General features: G+C 40.8%; 1 long non-coding RNA gene across 1 annotated transcript; it reads left to right on the forward strand.

Moving 5' to 3' along the window:
* Positions 1-1084: 1084 nt before the first annotated feature.
* Positions 1085-21303, forward strand: LOC145345489 (uncharacterized). Its single transcript, XR_013887072.1, has 4 exons — positions 1085-1117; positions 13359-13397; positions 14073-14111; positions 21277-21303. It is a non-coding gene; the product is annotated as an uncharacterized LOC145345489 (long non-coding RNA).
* Positions 21304-24398: the final 3095 nt, after the last annotated feature.

A 24398-nucleotide genomic window follows, 5' to 3' on the forward strand; every position in this document is an offset into this window, starting at 1 on the left:
GTACAGGAAGAACACCATCACTTTGTCTAATCAAGTTAATTGCTTTGCTTCTCCACTGTGGGTTCAATATTCAGCTCTTCAGTTGTAGACACCTGGCCTGTTATATTGTCTAGACCTTCCGCAGTGACCCTGTTCTTGCTGGAGTATAACTCAAGCTAATTCAGTCCATCGCTCTAATTGTTTATTGTAGTCATTATCCCTTCCCATCTCTTTGACTTCAATGAAGCTTTTTTCTTTGCTGACAGACCTGTTGTCTTTTTGATCCCTTCATGCTTACTATGGCAACTCCTTGTGTCAAAGGATATTCAAATAAGTTGGCATGCAGTACATTTTTTTATAGCATGAGTTCAAACACTGAATATTAAACTTTTGTTTTGTGACAAATTTCACTGAATTTAAGAGAATAGGTAGTGTCTACTACAGATATTGGTTGTTTTCTTCCATGTTCTTTAATTGACAGGAAATTAAGTTTAATGTTCAAAGACAAAGGACGTACTAGGTCTATCCAGAATGCAGTTTGTTTGAATGTTTAACAAAACCAAGATGACATTAGACATAGAAATTATGCATGTACAAGGTTATGTTCCCACAGAACTTGGATATTTATTTTCTACATGGTGTGAAAAATATTTTTAGCATTTATTCAAAACATACTTCAATCTGTGATAATATTCCTTAAACTAAGAATCAATAGACAGAAATTTTAAAATCGAAATAACAATTTCTTGTACAAGTGAATATTTTTCTATTTCATAAAAATATTGATCCTTGGTATCTCTTTTTTGAATGAGTTTTCTTAATTAGTTCTTTGAATTTCGCAGTACTTTTATGCTTTGGCTTTCCAGAGGGAGCTGGGTTATGCATTAGTGAGTTCATGACTTAACTCACTTCACTAAAGGAAAAAAACCTTTTTAATACTGAGTATTTTCAACGCATCTACCAGGAGAGAATTTGCAGCTGGATACCAAGGCTTCAAAGAAATGTTCCATTACAGTGAAACATTTGGTGTGCTAAATCAGAGAAAAATCGCATTGTTGTTTGCAATGAATTACAGCTACATCTTTTTAATCTGTTTCCTTTATAGTCAAACCTGCAGCAGCAGTGAAATCAGAGAAAGGTATGAACAAGGATTATTTTGCTTTGGCTCTCCCATAACTCGAGTGCTTGTACCTTTGATCATTCTAACATTCCAATTCTTGGAACCTAAACTGCAGTAGAAGAAGTAGATTTAATTGAAGTTTATTTCATTACAATGTCCACACAAACATACAAGATATACTTAAAGTATTTTGAGGCTTATTTTGTTTAAGAATGTTGTGCACAGAAATTGCTGTAACAAGATCAGGGAAATATCTTTACACTTAGAACAAAAATAGAAGCATCAATATTTCAAATACATAATATGCATTGCATTTCCCTGTCATCTGCAACAAACTATTCAATTTCAAACAAAGTTAATTAGTACCATAGACACTAGACGTCTCCCTGTGGCAATAAGGTGTAATTGCTTTTGTTGCAACATATAAACAGTGTATATTATAAAATAACAGCTCAGGCTCTCTGGGACCAAGTTGAAAACTCTTAAACTGATTCACAATGTTGTATATTTCAGAAGGGAATACTCCCCAGTGTGGTATGAGAGAGCAAACTAATTTTATTACAATATCTGCCAGAGGGAATGTCTGTATAATATTAGTTACCAATTAATATACTGTTTGGAGTTTTATAGAAAAAACATTAAAACCATAGAGAGTATACAGTGTAGATTCAGTAGGATGATACCAAGGATAGGGAACAATAGATAGGAGGAGAGACTTGGGACAGTGGAACTCTATTGAAGCAGAGAAGGCTAAGAGAATATTGATGGGGTTTAAAAAATAAATTAATAGAGTGAAGTGGAAATACAATTTCTTCTGGTTGAAGAATCAGCAATTAGGAATTGTCAATCTATAATTAGGATTAAGAGTGAGGATAGAAATTAGGAAACATTTTTTCACACAGCAGACTATTGGATAGAACATGATTGCTTTGCTGAAAAACATTGAATGAGTTAGGAAACAAGGCACTTTGTAAAGATGAGATTGGATATGTATTTGAAACAGAGGAAGGTACAAGTCTTCAGAGACTGAGCAGACAAAAAGATTGATTTAGATTGCACCAATAAACAGAATCCAGAATAGTGGACTGAATGACCTTTTCTTTGCTGTGCAAATCAATGGCTTGGTGATATTCTACCGTGACACTTCTTAAACATTACTATGTTAGGATATATGCATTTTAATTTTTTAAATCTAAGATTATACACCTTTGTTGAGTGATGAAAAGGTAATATAAAATAAAATTCTGATGGTGTGTTTAATTATACCTTTAGTTTCAACTTCATGTAAATCTGTTGTGTAAATCTAGATTATAGTTTGCCTTGACACTGGAAAGGCAAGTTGAGATCTTGTGGAGTGGATAGACACACAACATCAATGTGACAGCGATCTGATAATTAGACAATTCTAATAAGTTATGCAACCAGTTTACAAAGTTCCATGAGATCCTTTAACTCCTTTAATTCAAATGTGGACACTCCTCTCTGTACCGTGTGTACGTTTTAACTACTGGGTGAGGAACACTGTGCATATGCTCATCCAACCATTTCCAATTAAGCAGTGAGGCAGATAGAAGCTGTTTCTCTGGTTGGGGAGCCTTGGACTGGGGGTCTTGGTCCAAAGGTTAGAGCCAGACCTTTCAGGAGTGAAATTAGTAATCATTTTTACATGCAAAGAATAGGCAGAGTTTGAAACTCTTCTGTAAATGGCAATTAGTACCACATCAATTATTAATTTTAGATTTGAGATTGATCAATTTTTGTTAAGCAAAGATATAAAAGGCAAACAGCAAAAGCAATTGTATGAAATTAGGTCACAAATGAATAATGGAACAAGCTAGAGGGGGGAGGTGCGGGGGCTCTATCATATATTCCGGTTCCTATATTCCCAGGAATTGTATGCGACTATCGCATCAGATAACAGTGTTGAAGTAAGAGTGGGATTTTGGCTCAATGGAAATTTGGTTATGGTGGACCCATCGCTGCATTAACAAAACAGCATATTTACCACAGAAATAAAATTGTTAAAACAATTGTTTTTAAAAAAGAAATCTGTTACATACTTTACAATTTAATCGTTTGCACTCTACGCTACACAAAAAAGAATCAGACATCCTCATCCCCTTCTTGTCGGGCCATTTCTGAATGTTTTGCTTTTGTTTTTGCCTGGCAGTGCCAGCCGAGGTCATGATGGTGGGATGCTGGGATTGGACAGGAATCAGCTGCCTCCCAAAGCAACTCTGAGTTGGAAGTGGAGGCAGGCGGATGTCAAGAAGGGCAGGACATCAGCTCAATTTGATAGATAAGGTCAAGCCCCCTGAACTATTGATCCTCACATTCCAATAACCCCTCCAAAATGCTTTCATGCCTCAAGCCTGCCATACCTTGCCACAAGTCTTACCCCCTCTATACCCTGTCACAGTGTACCCCAGGCCTGCATACCCCCTCACTTTCTTATCCCCTTACCACCATGCCTCCTTCATTATCTCCCACACCACTCCATGTCTCCACAACCCACATAATCCCTCACCACTTGACCCAATGCCCACTTATTCCCATAATGCCCCTCACCACCCCTGCCCATTTCTCTAGTATCCATGATGTACGGAATTCATGAGCTCAATAATAACATTGGGAAGTCTCTGATATGTCAACAAAACTGTCAAACTGCTGCTGGAGGCACAGAGTGCCAGGAAGGGAGTTTGGTGCGTGAAGGGTATTAATGGTTAATCTTTGTCTAAAATCTAGCTTTTGTTTCATAGAATTCTTACAGTGCAGAAGGAGGCCATTCAGCTCATCCAGCCTGCACTGACTGTCCAACAGAACATCCCCCGGGTCCTTTTCCTTAACACCCATGTATTTACCCTGCTAATCTTACATACTAGGGACACTGAGGGACAATTTAGCATGGCCAATCCACCTAACCTGTAAATCTTTGGAGTGTGGGAGGAAACTGGAACACCTGGAGGAAACCCACACAGATCTGGGGAGAATGTGTGAACACCACATAGATAGTCACCCAAAACTACAATTGAACCCAGGTCCTTGGTGATGTGAGGCAGCAATGCTAACCACTGTGCCACCTTACATTTAACAATGAAGTAAAATAAATGATTAAAATTACTTGTTAAGTTGAGACAAGTTATGTTTCTTCCAGACTTGGGATATGCCATCTCTCTGAGAGCAGCTGTAGGTATTTAATTAGATATCTCACTTAAACTGGTTTCTGAGCTTCAGCAGGGATTGACTCATCATTGTTTTTCAGAAAGTGTAAACACATTTGACTGCCACTTGGTCTGCACTGATTGCTGCTTGATGTAGAGTGCCAACATGAGAATTTTGGTGAGTGAGGAAGTTCAGTGAAAAGGGTAACTATGAATACATTAAGAAAAATAAATTTGATTAACACAATCAATGTGGTAAGATGAGTAACTTTTCATGACTGCAGCAATTGGGAGCTCCTGGATGCTATTGCAAACCAGGAGCTTTGGCTCCGAGTTATTGAGCTGAAGGCCAAACTGCAGACATGTGAAGGGGACAAGTTTTCTGGAAACATTGTTCCAGAAGGCAGTTACACTCCATAGGTTGCAGTCATCAGCTTTGGTCAGTGGCCAAAGTCAGGAAAATGTGACTGCAAATCAGGCAGGTACAATAAGTAGTCTCACAATGCCAGATTACAGTCCAACAGGTTTATTTGGTAGCATGAGCTTTTGGAGCATTGATCCTTCACTCATCTGATGAAGGGGCAGCACTCCGAAAGCTCATGCTACCAAATAAACCTGTCAGACTTTAAGCTGGTATTGTGAGACTACTTATTGTGCCCATCCCAGTCCAATACCAGCAACTCCACATCATGCAAATCAGGCAGCCAAGAGGATCGAAGAAATGGGAGTGGAGGACCTTCAGCCTTTGTACCTGAGTAATGAGTTTGAGGTTCTTTCAGCTTATCTGGACAAGAGTGAGAGTTGTAGAGTGGGTGACCTAGCTGACGATGGTACCATTATACAGAAAACTATTCAAATGAAGGAGCGTGAAAAGGAATGCAGTTGTAGCAGGGGACAAGTATAGTCCAGGGGATTGATACCATTCTTTGTAGCCAAGAGCAAGAATTTAGAAGGCTGTGTTATCTGCCTGGTGCCAACATTTAGAATATCTGCTCAGGGCTGGAGATGAACTTGGGAGGAGGGGGATACATCTGTCATGGCAAGCTCTCACTCTAAGACTGGGAAAGAAGTTTGTTACAAGGAATATGAGCAACTAAATTGGAAAGCAGAACCTGAAAGGTAGTAATCTCTGGATTATTGCCTGAGTTGTATGCAAATTGGCAGAGGGTAAATAAGACTGGAGAGATGAATGCATGTTTCAAAGGCTGTCGTGGGCAAAGTGGGGGGTGATTCTCCCAAAAGTGTTGAATTGGTGAGAAAACTGTTCTAGATCACGACTGTTTTATTTAGTGCTGCTTCAGACCTGAATCTCCACACTCTGCAGAGTACACAATTGTGAATCTCATTAAAAACCCAGGATTGAACCCGGGCTCAATCTCTGGCCAGCCTGTGATCCCCCGCAGTACTGTCCCCTCTGAACACCACCAGGGCCCAATCATGGCCCCATGACAATTCCCGGGCCAGGCCAAACCCCCGTCTCCATCCCTGAGTGCCTCGATGTCCAGCCCACCCCCACCCCCCAGCAGTGGCAATCCCCCAACCCCTCATCCTGGCAGATGCCCCCCCCAGCCCACCCCGATCACTGGCCTACCCCCAGCTGAGACTGATCCCCATGCAGAGTGGCAGGAGGAAGCCCTGCCCACAATAGTACTTGCCCCCTGGCACTGCCTGATGCCTGGTGGACAGTGCCAAGTTGCCCTCTGGGCATGGGCACTTTGCCCCTTGGGCAGCGCCAGGTGTTACAGGTTGGCAGTGCCAGGGTGCTCGTGCACAAATTGTACCACACCCCTTGGGGGGCCCGGATTGCCCCCTCCTTCACTCCAGCGGAGTCTGTCACTAGTTCTTCAAATGTGGGCGGCTACATTAAACCCCACCAAAATGAAATATTACTGGCGGAATGAGAGATGTTATCGGGTCTGGCAAGTTCCATGCCAGGCCCAGTAATCGCATGCAAAATATATTTAAAATACATTTAAAAATGATTTAAATGACTTGCCTCTCTTCCCATCAGTTTCCAGCACTGTCCCCACTGCAACTGTTCTCCCGCTCTGGGAGACGCGCATATATGCACAAATCCTGTGAAATGGCCGACATGCAATTCTCCCGGCTGGACCTGCCAGAAACTTTGTGGATCGCAATGGGAGAATCTCCCCCATGGATTCCAGTACTGGGGGAAAAGTGGGGACCGCACCATTGGCTGGATTTGAGCTGATTGTGCTGGGACGAGTGTTCTGGTGGGTCAGATAACTTGGAAGTAGAGAGGATTTCAACTAAATTGAGGGGGTTGGGTTGGGAAGTGATGGTGTAGAGGAGGATTGTGTAAATTAAAGGGAAATAATAAAACACAAGATCAAGGTAGCAATAAGGATAATGTGAGCTTTCAGAAAAGGACAGTGATTGTGAAATTAAGTGAATGCCAACAGATAGGGCCAGGATATCCTCCTGGAATTTAGTGAGTTCCAGAAAATTTCCATTATCTCTGCAGCCACTTCCATTAAAATCCTAGTGTGCAGTTCATCGGTTCCGGGTGACTTGTTTGCCTTTAGCCCCTTAAGTTTCTGTAATGCTGTATCCATTGTGATTGGGGTTTTTGTAAATTCTACCATTTTGTTTGAAATCAGCTCATCTGATATCTTAAGGATATTTGCAGTATCTTCGACAGTGAAGACTGATGCAAAAATTTATTTAGCATATCCCCCATTTCTCTGTTTGCTGTTATCAATTTCTCTGCCTCCTTCAGTAGAGGTCCTTCACTACCTGCTGCCTATTTATATATATATATATATATATGTGGAAACTCTTACTGAGATTAGTAAACAAAATTAGAGCACTTGGGAGTGGGGGGAATATACCAGCAGGGATTAAAAACTAGTTAATGTACAGAAAACAGACAGTAGGAATAAAGGGGCCATTTTCAGATTGATAGGCTGTAACTAATGGGGTACCAAAAGGATCAGTGCTTGGGGCCCAGTTATTCACAATCTCTATCAAATATTGTAATGTGCGGATAAAATATAATACTTCCAAATTTGCAGATGACACAAAGCTAGGCAGAGTAGTAAGTTGTGAGGAGGGTATAGAGAGTCTTCAAGGAGATTTGGAGAGGCTAACTGAGTGGGCAAAAATTTGGCAGTTGGAAGATAACGTATAGAAATTTGAGATTATCCACATTGATAGAGAAAACAGAAATGCACAGTATTTCTTAAATGGAGAGAGGCTGAGCTGTGTTGAAATTCAAAAGGACGTGGGTGTTCTTGTTCATGAGTCACTGAAATCTAACTTGTGCATATAGCAAACAATTAAAAAGGCAAATGGTGTATTGGCCTTTATTCAAAGAGCATTCAAGGTTAGAACTGGATATGTCTTGCTGCAATTATGTAGAGCCTTGTTATGATCACCCCGAGACAATTGGGCTCAGTTTTGGTCTCCTTACCCAAGGAAACATATATTTGCTATAAAGCGAAATAAAGATTCATCAAACTCATTCCTGAGATGGAGGGATTGTCCCAGACTGGGCTTTTATTTTCGAAAGTTAGAAGAAAGAGAGGTTATCCCATTGATGCATTCAAAAATAGTTTAAGACTCAGAAGGATAGATGCAGTAAGGATGTTTCCCCTGGCTGGGAATCAGGGGATACTGTCTCAGAATAAAGGGTAGGCCATTTAGGGCTGAGATGATGAGCAATTTCTTCATTCAGAGGATGGCGAATCTTTGGAATTCTCTGCCCTACAGGGCTTTGGTGGTTCAGTCATTGAATAAGTTCAAGACTGAGATCAATTAATTTCTACATATTTCAAACGGGGATTCTGCGGGAAAATGGTGTTGAAATAGAAGGTTAGCCACAATCTACTTGAATGATAGAGCTGGTTAGAAGGGCTGAAAGGGCTACCTATGCTCCTATTTCTTATGTTTTATGTTCTTAAAATAATCAATGTCATTCCAAAACAATTCAAAAACATTACCCTCTTTGAAGCACATAAAAGTGTCAAGATAAATTAACTCAGTCACCTTGACAATTAAATCAACATCACCTGCTAGTAGGCTTGGAGCTCAGCCAAGCATTTATAGAGATTCTATTGTACAACTGCATTAACAAAACATACAGAGCTGAATACATTAAAGCCTTAGACACCATTAAAAGGCATTTAAAAAGATCATCCATCTGTTCAAGTTTTGCAACAGACAAACAGATGTCTGTTCTGTCAAGCAATGAAAGAATGTAGGCACAGGAAATAATTGATATAGTCAATCTGAATTTCAGTATTGTCCAATGCAGAAGTGTGCTTCACTCAATGGATACTGTACTCTAATGATCTGAAAATTTCCACTTTCACAATGCTCATCAATTTGATGTTTAATTGTTTTTTTTCTAAATAAATCCCTGTCATCAATTACTGCATTAAAATATATTTAACTTATCAGACAACATTTTATTATGATGCATGAACTTAGCAACATGTTTTAAATTTGTCTGTCAAAATATTGCCGACTCCAGAACAGGGTTCCCTTATGGTTTACAACACCTCCTAACTGGGATGAACTATGTTGTCTTCACAAGCTCGATGAAAATTATAAGGGTCCGAAATACCCATTCCGGTAGGGGAACCAGCAACGTTGCCATTATTGGATGTGGACTTCAGACTTGCGCCCTTATCCCATGCCTTTGAAGATTGCTGGTGACAAGAATGGGGACATGAACAGATCCTAGCTGCCATTTTTAAAGCCCATGGATTGGGATGGGAAATTCTAACCCAAGGATTGAAATGTATAAGCACTCCAAAACAGAAATAATTATAAGCAGGACATTTGGCTGTCTTGTTACATCCATAACACAACTAATGGGACGTAGAAAGCTGTATTTCTCAAGTACAGAAATGTATGCAAATTAAAATTCAATTCCAGTTCAACTCATTGTTCCTGACTTGTAAATGGGCCCAGTTTTTTTAAAAAATCAAGGCCCTACCTGATCCATTTTGCCTGATTGAATGTGGTCTACTTGTCCTCCATTAGTTTTTTTTTCTGCAGCACTTACCATTCACAGACAGGCAGTTTACTTGTAGTTAAATGCCAAAATCACACTTAAGCTAATGAATTAGAGACATACCAGTGCAGTGCTGGTTGATTGATCATCTACATTTCCCTTCATCCTCTTTGAAAAGCTTTCACTCAGCACTACATCTTTCTGGCACAACTGGGAGGATGAACTCACTGCAGTGCACGTGCGTTAGGTTACACAGTACAGCATGCGGGAGCACCAATGTAAAAGGGTTCATTTAATAAGGATTCAACTCTATTAATGGACACATTCAAGCTTCTCAGTTGGGGTTATTACAGTGAGATATTTTACTTACATTATACATAAATGTTATTTCAGTTTTAAAAGAAATTTCATAGAGTAAGCTGATGCTTGTATAAATTGATTGACCTGTGTGATACGTACATTTTATATATTCCACTGATGTTGCCTTTACCGGTACTTCATTATAGACTGTCTACATTTGGATTCTTGCAGCATCTGCAGTTGCTAAATTGAAAGAAGGTCTGAATGTGCTGAAAATATGAAACAATCCACTTGTTAAAATGATACTACCATTCAGAGAAAAATAATTGATGTACAATGTTTTCATGAGGATGGGAAAGATGTGTGAAGAGCATGCATTGTATTTACCACAGTGTCATCACACATAACCAAAGTAATCATGTGATATAGTGCCATCAGGTTGTGAATTTGTAAACAAATGAAAGAAAGGTTTGCGAACAACTTGGTCCTAAAAGTGATTTTTCATTAAGATTGCAAGCCAGCAGACTGAATTGAAATGTCATAATGCTGAGAAAAGACATGAGGTGTTAATTCACATTATTGAACTGCTATGGAATGGTAACAAACACTGATGTAAAATTCACATCTTAGCACAATTTGCAACAAAGGGTATTGGTGATGTATGAATTCTGTTATTGTTGAAGGTGAAGGATGGAAGCACGTTATGCTCATCAATAAACAAATGATGAACACTGAAAAGAATTTAGGTGACTTAAAATTTTGAGTTCAGTTTTGGATCTGATGGACACAAGATCTATATCATCTGATTTGAGTGATTATATTTTAAGCCATGCATTTCATGAAAATTCAGAAAGATGCAGAGTTGTGGCTCAGTTGATCAGGTTAAGCTATTCTTAGAGTTGCATAATACAGACGATTAAGAAGGAATGGTCAGAACATCCATTATTTGGCACTCCACGTGATAGGAATTTCAAGGGATCATGGGTCTTGTAGTATGGTATCAGGTGTGCTGGCTCAATGATGAGGAGCTTGAAAGTTGTATGTGTTGAATTGTGGGGAAGATGCTCACCTCCAGTTAGTGGTTCTTTGAACTCCTTAAAGAGTGGCATCTCTGGAACAGAATGAAATCTTCACAATTTTTTCCAGAGAGCTTGAACCATCTTGTGCATATTAATGCATCGCTGTCAAGTTCATTTTGGGGCCTTAGTAAATTTGTGGAAATAGCTTGTTGTGTTAGTTAGTGCTGACATGACGCTATCCCTTGCTTGTCTGTCTGGCTTCATTTTCTGGCCTTCTAAGGAGGTGCATGTTCAAATTGGCAAGGCAGTGGCATTCCCCAACATGGCTGCTACAGACAGGCAATTACAGTACATGTCCATATGTAATTGCAGTTAAGAGTAGCTGCTACTTGCCAGGCAGGCAGCCCCCCCTTTGGTGTCTCTAATTCGACACCAGACTAGCCTACTGGCCAACTGGGACAATTGGATTTGAAAATTGTGTTGTGAGTACAATGTACAAGATTGGGACCCAGAATTCATCCAAGGGCCTCACATTGAATATCTGGCTTAACAGTTCCATAAAGGTAAAGAAGTTATCCCTTACCCATGAAATTTATATAGAGTTACGTGCTGTAGGGAAGAAAATGATATTGAAAGATCAATTAGACATCATTGCAACTATTTCTCAAATGTAGAATAGGCAGAATGGGATCCAAAACACAATCTTTCTTGTGTGATTAATCCTTAAAGTATATCATGATGACGTATAATTGCCTAGGGCAACTGCCTGACATAGGTAGCAGTTAAGAGTGGCTATTCAAAGCTGGTGGCAAGCCCAGTATATTATGAATAGTATATCATGAACTTTCAGTCAATTCTTTAAAAACTGAACACTCACAAGCTATTAAAATGGCTGCTGCAAATCATGTGAAAATTGGCATTTGAGCTATGGATAGTATCAAGTCTCAAATAAATTCCTAATCACTTATAGACATGTACTACAATTGCCTGTCGCCCTGTTTCATACTGAATGAAAAGAAAGATTAAAAATTCAATTGGTGGCAATTTGAAGTAAGTGGCCCTTATCGCTCTCCCGTTAGACTTTCTTTGACCTCAAGATGTGTTAACCCACAACACAGGATATGGAGTCAACATGAGCATCACTCCTTATTTATAAACATACTTGAATTTGTGGGAAGTCACATGGTGAATGAGCCATGTTGTCGCCTGCTTTGAAAAAAATTCAGTTCAGAGCTTGTTGCAGACATAACCACAAAAGCCATAGAAACTAATAGTCCAGCTAGTCTGTGAACCAGACTCAAAACAAGCAGCAAGATACCAGTTAACCAAAATAAGTAAATTCTTCCAGTTAAAATTCACCTGAGAACCAACCTCCTAGAAGTTCAACTGCAAATATCACCACAACCTGCTGTGAGCTCTTCATTTTTACAAGAACTTCACTTCAAATTATAGCTTCCATCCAAGAAACCAAACCAGCTTCATGAGAAACCAGAGATCATATATCAGAGACTGAGCTAATTGTAATATATCGAAGTGTATGATCTTAATCTGTGTATGTCTCAGTGTGAGATTGAGTGTGTCTGAGTCTGCGTTTAATTAAGGGCAAATATGTTAGAATAAATAACCTCTTTGTAATTTTAAATTCACAAAAGTTTGCTGTTGAATTATTAGATTGGGATACACACTCAGAAGACGTAAGAGGCCTGCTATTTTCCATGTAAAACATACAGATCGTGAGAAATAAAGAACACACATACAATCTGTCTGTGACACTAACTAGCTGGGTCATGAACAAAGCCCAGTCCATCACTCAAACCAGCCTCCCATCCATTGACACTGTCTACACTTCCTGCTGCCTTGGAAAATCAGGCAGCGTAATGAAGGACCCCACACGCCCTGGACATTCTCCCTTCCATTGGGAAAAACATACAAAAAGCTGAGGATATGTACCAACTGACTCAAAACCAGCTTCTTCCCTGTTGCCATGAGACTTTTGAATGAACTTACCTCACATTAAGTTGATCTTTCTCTTCACCCTAGCTATGACTGTAACACTACATTCTGCAATCTGTCCTTTCCTTCATTATGTACGAAATGTTTTGTCTATTTAGCGCACAAGAAACAATAGCTTTCACTGTATATCAACATGTGACAATCATAAATCAAATCGAACTGTGTTATAAGTTAAATAATAACTTAAGTGGAGCTTCTGTCACATGAACACTGGTTTTAGGGTGCCTTAACTAGTGATCCTCCATTAAATTGCCGTTGGCCCCTGAATAAAGACCTAGTGTGCTTGGAAAATGCTTGTTTGTTTGTGTGTCCTCCTTCTGACTGCTCCACAAAATAACTGCAGGTAGCAATGTGCAGCATTGCCTACCGCCCCCACACCCCACCCCTTACTGAATCTGCATAAATGACATTTTCAGCACTGTATCTGGATGATACTGATGGCAAGCTGCTTCTATATATCCACATGATGCCCAGAGCTCACTATTTCAATGCAGATGAGGCCCTGTGCCAAATCTGGCTACATCACACTAGCAGAGTAATCATTCCACTGATTTGCTGCTTGTTTTGCATGCAAGTACAATTTCCTCTTAGTTTAAAATAAATGAAGTGATATTGTTATCTTAACTGGTGTATCTCTGCACACTTTCAATGGTATATGGCTGATATCAAACCTGATGACTGGGAAATTCCACATCTTCAGTTACCAGCTGGTGATTTTGCACCAATTTGTTTTCGATGATTGTTGTATTTATAAGTCAATGGATATTTTTTCATGTTTTTCCTAGAGAAAGTAAAGGAGCAGAAACCTGCTGCTGCAGAGAAAGGTAAAGAATCGATGGGCTTGATGTATGAACTTTTTATGTTTAAGGGCTTTGAGCATCACTGATAAGGCCAGTATTTATTGCCTATAATTAGTTACCCTCGATCAGATGTTGGTGGTTCCTTCACTGTCTCTGTGTCAAAATCCTGGAACTTCTTCCCTAAAAGGTCTATGGGTGTACCTGCACCATGCAGATTGCAGCAGCTCAAGAAGGCAACTCACCACCACCTTCTCAAAGGCAGTTAAGGATGGGCAATAAATGCTGCCCTACCCAGTGATGGCCACATCCTGTAAATTAATAAAATACAATATAAATACTGTAGCTACAAGAGCCTGTCAGAAGCTGGAAATTCAGCAGCGAGTGACTCATGGCAAGTCCAGGCTAGTGTTTCTTGTCACTTCAGTGGGGGAGAGCTGCATGTATTGTCAAAGCTCAGCTCTTGCTGGGGCTTCCCCTGATCTCATGACATTCATCAGGGACAGTGGCCAAGTTGAGCTGGCAGAGAGCTCCAGAAACGCACCACTGGAATTGTACTCGTGAGGATTTTACAGGTCAACATTTATAATGTCATTTTGATTCTCGCTTATCATTCTGTATTTTGTAGACACTTCATTAAGCCTTCCTTCATTACACCATCTGAGGTTTAGTGTTAAAATTTAAACTGCTTTCCTCTTACAGAAAAAGAAAAGAAACCAAAACTGGCAGCTCCTGCAAAAGGTAAAGAGTTTTTAGTTTGTCTTTTCACAGTGCTACAGCATTATACAGAGACAGATGGTTACAGTGTGAGGAACGCCTGCACTACTCAGGAAGGTATATTCTTTCACTTCTTGACTACGGTTGCAATGTGTTCTTAAATTTAAATTTACTTAATCAGAGGAAGAGGAGAGGTCACTTCAGTGGGGGAGGCTGCATGTATTGTCAAAGCTCAGCTCTTGCCGGGGCCTCACCTGATCTCAGGACATTCGTCAGGGACAGTGGCCAAGTTGAGCTGGCAGAGAGCTCCAGAAACACATCACTGGAATTGTTTCTTCCAATCTATGGACTCATTGTTATGTATTCGCTGGTTTATTGTATATTTTATTTATCTCATAGCAATGCGGCGATCTGGTTCTAAACCCAAACAGTTTATTTACAAAAGTTTATGGCACCTCAGAACTTGTATACGTTTCAACATGCATGAGGTGCAATTTTCCATTCTGGAGACTAAGGCTAGTGGTAAGAGGAAAAAGTGGCATGATTCCCACTGGCAGTGGGGCAGGAGAACACGTACAATTTTTCACTTTGCAGTTCCCTAATTATGCATTTGCAAGGAGCTCGGAAAATGTCATGGTGGGTGGACAGGAAGTCACCTGCCCACAGTTACCTCATGTGGTTGAAGGTCCTGGCACCATATTTAAAGGGCACCTGGACAGACTTTCACTCCTGCTTCCAGGTGCACAGTATTACTCCCTCAGAGTCCTTGTGGCTACAGTTCATTTTGGAGGAGATATTGGAGGAGGGTGCTGGCAGATATCAGCAACCAGATGCCATGATATACAAGAACACACCAGGCATTGCCTTTTGCCCAATTCTAGATAAGATGCACCATTGGCAATCAAGTCACTGTCCACTGTTGCAATGTTCCATTTTGCCAGCCTTTTGAACTGATAGTGGCCTGGCTGCCTCTTGCAACTCTGGCCTTTGCTCCTCCTTGCCCTGTGTCAACTTGCAGTGGGCCCTCACTTTCCTCATCTAGGTGAGAGCCATTACCAAGGTAGGGTTTCCTGCAATATCAGTTGGTATTTGAACAAATTGAAGTGATACATTTAGGGCTTCCCTCCATCTCAAAGCCAGTAGGCCAGAGTACTAAGCACTTCACTTAGCTTCTGTCTAGCCCAGGCATCGCCACTCCATCCCTTCCAGGTAAAGGACATCACAAAGAGATGTTCCTGCCATTTGAATATGAATGCATGTGGAGGCATTGCTCTTTGACCAGGGTGATGAGAGCTATGTGCCTCAGACGGTTTTCTGCTTATCTCCACTGACCATTGCCTTGGCAGCTTAGAAATAGTAACTGCAAGATCCCTTGTGAGCCATGAACATTCACCTGTGAGAATGGAGATTTGGAGTCACAATTTGGCTACCCTCCACCAGCTGTGCTCCTTGTAGGAGGCATCTGCCTCCTTCCCTTCCTTTATCCCTGCATCCCACTGCAGCTAAGGCAAATGGCACAAGGTGAATGGCAGCTCCACACCTCGCTAAGATCTCATTGTTATGAAGCCTATGAGTTAGAAACAAACCTGCTGCAGTGTGGGCTTTACAACAGAGTAGAACACAAGTATCTTTGGCATCCAGTTGCCTCATCATTATTAAGGTGTCCCTTTATTCAACCATGTATGCTCACCTTCACGCCCCCCCCCCCCCCCCCCCACCCAAAAAGACCCTTCTCCTGCCTCAAGGGATCTTACTGATTGACTAAACATGTGGTCAATGTCAGTTTGGAAAAGTGGTGCGTGTCATAGTTGAAACTCGCTCCACCATCTTCTATCATCTCCTTTGCACTTATTAACATGCTCTGGCACCACCAATCATCCACCCCCCCATTATCATAGACTCACCCAATGTGACCCTAACTGTCCTCTGCATCATCCTGGAACCACAACCCACCTCCACATGCCTTTCATCCCCTCAGAGCCGGCACATATTACTGTGCCAATGAGCATCCTGACATTGCCCCCTTCCATCTTTTGAGCCACTTGCCTTGTTCCCCTCCATGACCTTCACCTAACTAGTCTCACTCTTGACACCCTAGCATATCCCATCCCCCCATTCGGCTTTCACTCTATTTTCCACCCTACCCACCCCCTCCTCCAGCCTTCAGTTTTCTTCCTTGTCAACTCCCGGCTCAGTGTTTGCCAAAGGGATTTGATATGGGTAGCTTGGTGGCACAGTGGTTAGCGTTGCTGCCTCACAACGGCAGGGATCCAGGTCACAGTCTGTGTGGAGTTTGCACGTTCTCCCCCATCTGCGTGTGTTTCCTTCAGGTACTCTGGTTTTCTCCCACAGTCTAAAGATGGGCAGGTTAGATTGATTGGCCATGTGAAATTGCCCCTAGTGTCAGGGGAATTAGCAGGGTTAATATGTGGGGTTATGGGAATAGGGGCTGGATGGGATTGTGGTTGGTGCAGTTTTAATGGGCTGAATGGCCTCCTTCTGCACTGTAGGGATTCTATGAGTTAAGCTGTGTAAAGTGCCCAAGAAGATGAAAGCAACATCTGCAGACCTAAAAGTTGTGGAAGAGGTCAATCTCATGAGATGCATACCAATTATATAGTCATAGAATGAAATATTCTACATTCTTGCTGGTGGTGGAGAGGGACTTAATTCCAATGAGGTTTTTTTTAATGACATGCATGAGATGCTAATTCATGCAAATTGAATTCCTGACACTGTTCATTGGGAAGCTCGACCTACCTTTAATTTACCTGTAAGTTAGAAGAACAAAAATTCTGACAGTTTGTTCTGACATCAGGAAACAGGTTTTTGCCTCCTACCTGCCACAATTTCTGCTATTGGCAGAAGTGGGAAATTCCACCTACAGAGGAAATCTTTTCAAATTTCTCTCAGCATCAGGCTCAAACAAAAAACTGGAATGAGGCTCTCCAGCTCCACAGACCAATTTTCCCTCTAGATTTTGAGTCTCTTAGTCAAAACAAATGAGTGGGTATGGTATATGCCATCACTTTGATGAGGTGGGACTTTATTGAGCCAGCAAAACTGGCTAAAAGGTGCCACAATCGGAACAAAAAGTTAACTCCTCCAACCCAGCATGCCCTCTCTCCCCCATGGAGGTATTGGGAACTCCTCCAGCACCCCCACCCTGCCACAATCAATGATGGCATTTCAATTCCCCTCTCAGTGCCTGTTCTACCCGCCATACCACAAATGAACCCCCCACCCTCACCACACTGCAGGGATCCCAATAGGGCTCACCTTAGCAATGTGCTTTGGCACAGAATGGCATTGCCAAGGGGCATTGCCAAAGCACTGCCAGACCATCGTCCCCTCTTCCCTGGCTGTGCTGACCTTTGTGCCCCTGCTGGGATCTCCTTGACATTTTTAAATACCTGCCAAGAACCTCGCCACAGACCAGCATTATCAAACACAGATGAAACAAATCATTGAATATTCTATTCACATTTACTCAAATGGCATTTGACAAATTGGCAAACATTTGGCAAATTGCTTGGGAAACTTTGGTGGATCTTGGACATCAGCACACTGGTTTTGCACTTTACAAGAGGCAGACAGGAAACCACATTTGTGAAATAGGCATTTTCTAAATATTTAACAATCAAATCAGCCAGTTTGAATTTACAGGTAAGTGCATGGTGGGTGGAGGGGGGTAATGACATGGGACATTGTTGCCTTAATATGTCTTTAAGAGCAGCACTGAGGTGGTAGCTGAGGTTATTGCTGAGTTTGGCTGCAATGGGCCATTTTTCTTTCATAATTTGGAAGGGCCAGTGTGAGCACAGCATTAATAATGCAGGAGAGGTGGTTGGGAGCTATTATTCTGGAGTCAAGTCTCCATTCAGCTCTTGGCAGGGGAATGAACTGAGAGAGTCTGAAAGGGGACGTGGGATGGGTAGGATTGCAGTAACAACAACATGGTGACCTTTCAAACCAGCACGAGATACCTTCAGAAATTGGCATCAACAGGAGGGCCTTCTTCATCCACTTCTAGTTCCACCTTCCCTTTCCTGCCAGGCCCCGGAAAGTCCTGGTCTTTGTTTCCTTTTACACTCAGAAATTATATAGTTTCATTCCAAAAAATCCTGAGAGTGGTAAATGTTAGAAATAGGAATACCATTTGATTTACAGTGAAAGAAAAATTACATAAATTACATTGTAATAGTAAATACAGGAGTCTAGTACTGTATATAATCCACCAATATCTGATGTGCCATCATGAGCACTCATTTCGAAGAACGCAAACAAGCACAGAACTGTTTCTTAGCTATTGCCCCTTAATATGGTTTTATGCAATTGGTACATTGATCAATTATGCCTGGAACCTGAATCATCTTGTGTTCACATATTGTAGATGATTCTACAAATCACCATACTCATTGTGTATTGGTTTTTGACAGATGAAGTACGGTACTTTTTTTATAGTGAACAGAAAAGTAAAATAGGCCAGAAAGATGATTTACTGAAATTGTGGGTGACTATTCCAGTATTATTTATACAGAACAGATTAAAGAATAAAATCACAGCTTTTAGCTTAAGTACTAAATGCTTACTATGTCAGCTCTGATGTACATTTTCATTGTGTTCTTCATTAGAGTGGCACGGTAGCACAATGGTTAGCACTGCTGCTTCACAGCTCCAGGGACCTGGGTTCGATTCCCAGCTTGGGTCACTGTCTGTGTGGAGTTTGTACATTTTCCTTGTGTCTGTGTGGGTTTCCTCTGCATACTCTGGTTTCCTCCTACATTCTAGAGATGTCTATGCACATTCTCCTCGTGTCTGCATGGGTTTTCTCTGGGTGCTCTGGTTTCCTCCCACAGTCCAAAGATGTGAGGTTGATTGGCCACGCTGAAAATTGCCCCTTAGAGTTGTGAGATGTGTAGGTTAGAGGGATTAGCAGGTAAATATGTAGGGATATGGGAGTAGGGCCTGGGTGGGATTGTGGTTGGTGCAGACTCAATGGCCTCCTTCTGCACTGTAGGGTTTCTATGATATTAGATTTATCATTCCTTTATTTTAAGCTGCACATTTGTTTTATGAGCAGACATGTTATTTAACTTGCATGTGTTAGAGAATTTGTGAGTTTCTAACATAGGGACTTTCCACAAAGCACCTCTACTCCATTGCCATGATTTTGCAGTGCTAGAACAGGAAAGCAGAGGAAAACCGTGCCATAAATGTTTTTCTTGAATTATTGAAAAGAGAAACATGTTGATGAGGCACTCAGCAGAACAAATGTAATAATGCCAAGTTTCAAACGATCACAGCAATGTATACCACAGCAGAAGAGTGTGCTAATTGGTTGGCAAGTTGACTTTGGCCATGGTGTGGTCATGGAAAAAGCTATGATGTGGGTATGCCGGCGTTGGACTGGCGTAAACACAGTAAAAAGTCTGACAACACCAGGTTTTAGTCCAACCGATTTATTTGATAATAGACTCACAAGCTTTCGGGGTTAGCCCCTTCGTCAGGTGAATGGAGAGTTCTGGCCTCAGACAGAGCATATAAAGCACAGACAGTTTAGAGATTACTGATTAGAATGCGAATCCTTATACCTAACCTGCTGTTCAAGACCTGAAGTGGCTGACAATGTGAGTGGAAGGAGCACTGATCACAGGTTAAAGAGATGTGTATTGTCTCCAGACAGTACAGTAAGTGAGGTTTTGCAAACCCAGGCAAGTCACGGGGGTTACAGATAGTGCGACATGAACCCAAGATCCCTGTTGAGGCTGTCCTCGTGTGTGCGGAACTTGGCTATCAGTCTCTGTTCAGCGACTCTGTGCTGTCGTGTGTCGTGAAGACTGCCTTGGAGAATGCTTACCCGAAGGTCAGAGGCGGAATGCCCGTGACCACTGAAGTGTTCGCCAACAGGGAGGGAACAGTCTTGCCTGGTGATTGATCTACCTGATACGTTGCAAGAAAGGATGTCCCGAAGCATGGTACATTGGGGAGACCATGCAGACGCTACGACAATGGATGAATGAACATCGCTCGACAATCACCAGGCAAGACTGTTCCCTCCCTGTTGGCGAACACTTCAGTGGTCACGGGCATTCCGCCTCTGACCTTCGGGTAAGCGTTCTCCAAGGCGGCCTTCACGACACACGACAGCGCAGAGTCGCTGAACAGAGACTGATAGCCAAGTTCCGCACACATGAGGACAGTCTCAACAGGGATCTTGGGTTCATGTCGCACTATCTGTAACCCCCGTGACTTGCCTGGGTTTGCAAAACCTCACTTACTGTACTGTCTGGAGACAATACACATCTCTTTAACCTGTGATCAGTGCTCCTTCCACTCACATTGTCAGCCACTTCAGGTCTTGAACAGCAGGTTAGGTGTAAGGATTCGCATTCTAATCAGTAATCTCTAAACTGTCTGTGCTTTATATGCTCTGTCTGAGGCCAGAACTCTCCATTCACCTGATGAATGGAAAAAGCAACAGGCAATTATTGGTTCCCAAGCTCCTGGGCAGCACTCCTCAGATCATATGTTGAGAGTTCAGGTGCTTAATTCCTGATCCATCCTCACATACAGGAGCACAAATTCAATTTGTGAAATATCTACAAGATGCCAGTGGTACTGTGCATTACACGCTGTGCTTATCGCTAGGAACAGAACTAAATGCAAATGTGTTATGTATGCTCCTTATGAATATGATCAAATCTCGCTGAAAAAAAAGCATCCAATCACATGACTTACTTTGTTAACATAGATCAAATGCAGAAACTGGATTTCAAAAGAAAACCTTGTATTTATTTTGTGCCCTCTGCAAACTTAGACACCTCAAATGTTTCAGAGCAAAGAAATAATTTGAAGTGTCATCACTGTTGTAATAATAGTTATACATTCATAGAACATCTATATAACATCACTGCTCAAAATATTCTGACATTGTGAATTAATTACGCTCGCAAAAATAATTCATTAAAATTTTCCTAAATTCAAATTTTTTCAATTCCTGATACAACTTGAACCACCATATGTTCTACACATGCAATTAATAATTCCATTGTTTTTACAATATAGCTATTGTTCTTTCTTCCATAATAGTTAAAAACATTCCAAAAGTTAGACTGGCTAAAAAGTTTACTGATACTATCTTCTAGCTATCACCCTGATACTTATGTTTTTTCACTTTGCATCACAGCTCAACCTGCAAAGATCAGAGCACCAGGTGAGTATGATGGACATGAGTCAGTTCATTTTTAAAATTTTCTTTTGTTCTTTTAAGGATTGTGGATGTCGCTGGCAAAGCCAGAACTTTTTGCCCATATCTAATTGCCCTTGAACTGAGCTTGTAGTTGGGCTGTTTCAGATAACACTGGCCTGGGGTCACATGTAGATAAGTGAGTTCAGGATGGCAGATTTCAGATCTCCTTCCCTAAAGTATATTGACGAACTAGGTAGGTTTTAGCCAAGAAGCAATTATAGTTCACATAATCACCACTACTAAGACTAGCTTTATATTTTAGTGGATCTATGGAACTTTTTTACCACAGAGAGCTGTAGAGGCAGGATCATTAGATATGTGCAAGGTTGAGATGGACAAGTTTTTAATCAGTTAGGGAAATAAGGGTTATGGGGTTAAGGCGGGAAAGTTGGGTGAAGGACAATCACATCAGATCAGTCGTGATCTCAGAATACTACACTGCGAAAGAGATCCTTCAGCCCATCGAGCTTGCACTGATGCATGAAATGCCCTGACCTGCCCACCAAATTGTGAACTGGTGGTACTTGGCCCATGACCTTGAATATTATGGTATGTCAAGTACTCATTCAGATACTTTTTAAAGGATGTGAGGCATCCTGCCTCCACCACCCTCCTAGGCAGGGCATCACCACCTTCTGGGTAAAAAGGTTTTTCCTCAAATCCCCCCTAAACCTCCCTCCCCTCACTTTTAGCTTGTGTCTCCTCATAACTGACCCTTCAACTAAAGGGAACAGCTGTTCCCTATCTACCCTGTCCATGCCCCTCATAATCGTGGAAACCTCATACTCATTAAATGATGGAGCAGACTTGATGGGCCAAATAGACTATGGTTAAATAGCTTCTATGTCTAATATTGTTTATAGTTTCAGATTTTATTTATTTATTGAATTTAAATTCCACTACCCAAGTTCCCAGATAATTAGTCTGGGCATCTGGATTATGAGCCCAGGGATGTTACCATTATGCCACCACTTCATTATGAATGATCATGATATTTATTTCTTACTCTCTATCATAGAACATATGGGATTAATAAACAAATTTTCTTATGATAAACTGTTCAGCTTATTTTCATACAGCAGCTTCAGATGCTTGGATTTTCAGCTGGCTTCTCTCCAATTTGATGGTGCTAATCAAAAAAGTGTTCATGCGTAATGGAATGGAAATCCATAGCACCCACATGCTACCAGCTGCCACCAATTCCATTTTCATAGTCATTAATAGTGACCAAAATCAGTGAGTCACCATCGTGAAGTATTAATGTTTTGTGTCAAATATCTCTTTGTTTCCGCCTCACTTTCATTCATTTATATTCATGGCTTATCAGAGTTGATAGGCGTAACTGAGAAAGCAGGAACTATTTGAAAGAGTGTAACTTGGACCTTTAGATGTGCTGTCAAAGGTTATTTCTCAATCGGTTAATTTTATGTTGTTGCCAACTCAATTGTTCAGGGTTATCTTTAAGAATAGGCAAGAAATTGGTTTAAGTGTAGAATAGAATGAATGCCAATTAGAGGAGTTAATGGTGGGATAGAACTAAAGGCCATTGAGAAGTTGATGCTGGAACAATTGCTATTTCAGATTTAAATGTACAACATGGAACTTGAATACGAATTATTCAAAATTGCAGAAGGTACTGAACTAGGAGAAGCAGCAGCAGTTCACAAATTATAGAATGATTTAGATGGAACATATATATAAGGGGAATAAAATAAAATTTGAATTTAAGACTTAAAAATGTTTAATTTTACACAAAGTAGAAAAGTAAGTGAAAGGTATATGCATAATTAAGGATGGAGCTAACAGACAAAGGAATCTTTGATCACTCAATCTATTCAACTAATACAGAGAAGTAATCAACAAAGCAAAGACAATTCTGAAGTCCATAGCCAAAACAAAGTATAATACAGAGGAAATTGGGATCAAACTATATAAAGCTTTAGTCAAAATGCACCTTGAGAATTGTGTCCATTTCCTGCAAATGAAATACATTACTCAATGTTTTTCATAATTTTGATGAAGGGGCAGCGCTCCCAAAGCTTGTACTACCAAATAAACCCATTGGACTTTAACCTGGTGTTGTGCCTACCCCAGTCCAATGCTGGCATCTCCACATCATGGTTAGTCAATTTTGACAGAGGAATGACATAAGGCAGATCCCTTGTGTAGAAGATCTGAGTTATCAGAAAATCTGATCAGGAAGTGGTCCTTTAGAGTTAACAAGATAATTCAGAAGACTGGACAAAGTAAATTTGGAGGTTGAAATAACAAGAGAAAGATAAGATGACATTAGACTGAAAACTATTAGACATAAAGGCTGATCAATTCCCAGCACCAGATGGTCTTATCCTCAGGCCTTCAAATTTGGAGTTCCCTGCGTGGCTGAACAGCCTTCCTTATCCATCCATTGTGATACTTTGTTTCACTTTATAACAGACAAATCTTTATCCATATTTCCTGTGCAATTGTAACTGCTGTTTTTGTATTTGCAGCTAAGCCTACAAAAGACAAAGTACTAGGTTAGTTTTTCATAGGAAATATTTAGTTTTTCAATTATGTTTATGTAACTCATTTATTCTAAGTTGTTTTATTGAAGAGAAGATGTTCAAGCCCTAAGCATTTTGGCATGAGATAGCTGGCTGAAAGCTTGGATGGAGAGTTTCATTTTGAGAAAAATTTTAAAAGTGAGGAGAAAGATATGAATGTTGAGGTTATTGGGGATGGAGGTCCCCAAAAGAAAATATTCAGGAGATATTAGCTCAGAGTGGACAGGACGCTAGTCCTTAATCCTTTCTTGCTCCGAAAAAAACAATTCAAATTGAATCCAATTCATGGTCCTCAGGTGATAAACATGGGGATGGAGGTCCCCAATGACTAGGTGACAAAAGCTTTGCAGTTGAAGATCCAAAATGGTTGAGGGCACAGAGATGATGGAAGAATGAAGATGGCTGAAGAGGTCTGGTAGGCTCAGCCATATATAGATTTGAAGACCTTTCAGTCTAATCTTTTGGGGAATAGAGAACCAGGGTAAGTCAATAAAGGCTTGTGAGCAAGGTTAA

This window comes from Carcharhinus amblyrhynchos, chromosome 7, assembly GCF_965287045.1.
Source record: "Carcharhinus amblyrhynchos chromosome 7, sCarAmb.v2.hapA, whole genome shotgun sequence".
Lineage (NCBI taxonomy): Eukaryota > Metazoa > Chordata > Chondrichthyes > Carcharhiniformes > Carcharhinidae > Carcharhinus > Carcharhinus amblyrhynchos.